The sequence below is a fragment of the Glycine soja genome, unplaced genomic scaffold, assembly GCF_004193775.1.
Source record: "Glycine soja cultivar W05 unplaced genomic scaffold, ASM419377v2 tig00038414_1_pilon, whole genome shotgun sequence".
Lineage (NCBI taxonomy): Eukaryota > Viridiplantae > Streptophyta > Magnoliopsida > Fabales > Fabaceae > Glycine > Glycine soja.
In genome coordinates, this window is record NW_021144184.1 from 4,953 (window position 1) to 6,625 (window position 1,673).

The 1,673-nt window shown below is 42.3% G+C and overlaps 1 non-coding gene across 1 annotated transcript; it reads left to right on the forward strand.

Moving 5' to 3' along the window:
- Positions 1–1,297: 1,297 nt before the first annotated feature.
- On the forward strand, positions 1,298–1,403 carry LOC114404447. The gene has a single exon (XR_003664972.1). It is a non-coding gene; the product is annotated as a small nucleolar RNA R71 (small nucleolar RNA).
- Positions 1,404–1,673: the final 270 nt, after the last annotated feature.

The following is a 1,673-nucleotide window of genomic DNA, read 5'->3' on the forward strand; positions in this document are numbered from 1 at the left end:
ATGCTCCTAAATCTAGCATGGCATTCTCAAATTTACTATTCCCAATAATGCAAGGTATACAGAAAGTACCTGGGTCCTTACATTTCTCAAGAATGTGAGGAACAGATTTACCTATCAATGCTGACATATTTCTGCCAATGCTAATTCGTTCATTGCCTTTGAGCTTCCTTTTGTGGGTGCACAGCTCCTTTAGAAACTTGGCATATCTTGGAATCTGCTTGATGGCATCAAGCAGAGGTATGTTCACATCTACTTTCCTGAAGGTCTCCAAGATCTCCTTTTCCGCTTCTTCCATCTTTTTGTTTGGAATTTCTCTAGGTGGGAATGGAAGAGGGATAAGAGGCTGTTGTAAGTCAGAATTACTAGAAGAAGGTCCACCTGCATGAAAATTTTTGTTAGGAAGCTTTCTCTTTTGTGCAACTATCTCATCCTCTTTTTCAGGTGTAGAATGAAGCTTGACAGGTTCAAGTGTAGGTGCTGCTACTGGTGGAGGCACTTGAATTTGGTTGCCAGACCTCAAAGTGATGGCACTCACATTTTTCGGATTTTGCACAGTTTGTGAAGGCAATTTGTCAGAATTTTGGGACCGAGCTTGATTCATCTGAGTAGCCATCTACCCCATCTGATTTGTCAGACTCTGAATGGAAGCTCTTGTCTCTTGCTGAAATTGCATATTCTGGATGGTCATTTGCCTCACTAATTCTTCTAAGGAAGGTTGAGGAGGAGCCTCAGTTGCTTGTTGTCTTTGTTGTGACTGTTGCTGTTGTTGCTGCATTGGAGGAGGAACATATGGCTTGCTTGGACCAACAACATTCTGGAAACGAGGGACAGGCTGTTGTTGTTGTGGAGGGCTCGTCCATCTCAGATTTGGATGATTCCTCCAACCTGGATTGTATCTATTGCTTGAAAGATCATATTTATTCTGTTGTTGTTGGTTTTGCTGCTGAGGAGGTCTATTATAAATGTTAGCAGCATAAGCTTCAGGTTGTTCATTGACTCCAGATTGCTGCAAAGAAGGACAGAGATCTGTATGGTGATTTGCAGAAGAAGATAGACCACAGACTCTTGCAATAGATGCAGATTTCTAATTTATGGCAAGCTGAGTTACTAGGTTGACCAAGGCATCAAGTTTTCCTTCAAGCTTTTTATTTTCAATAGATGAAGATGAATCTGTGGCCACCTCATGGACTCCTCTAAGGACAATAGCATCATTTCTTGCACTGAATTGTTGGGAATTGGAAGCCATCTTCTCAATCGAATTTCTAGCCTCAGCAGGGGTCATATCACCAAGGGCTCCACCACTAAAGAGGGCAGCTTGCACACAATTTCTTGAATCTTTCCCAGTACTCATACAAGCTTTCTCCACTAAGTTGCCTGATGCCTGAAATGTCTTTTTTGATGGTAGTGGTCCTAGATGCAGGGAAGAATTTCTCCAAGAACATCCTCTTAAGGTCATCCTAGTTGAAAATGGACCTGGGAGCAAGGTAGTGTAACCAATCTTTTGCCACTCCCTCCAGAGAATGAGGAAAAGCCTTTAGAAAGACATGATCCTCTTGGACGTCAGGGGGCTTCATGGTGGAACAAACAATATGGAACTCCTTAAGATGTTTATGAGGATCTTCACCTGCAAGACATGAAACTTGGGCAGCAAATGTATTAGTCCAGTCTTGAGA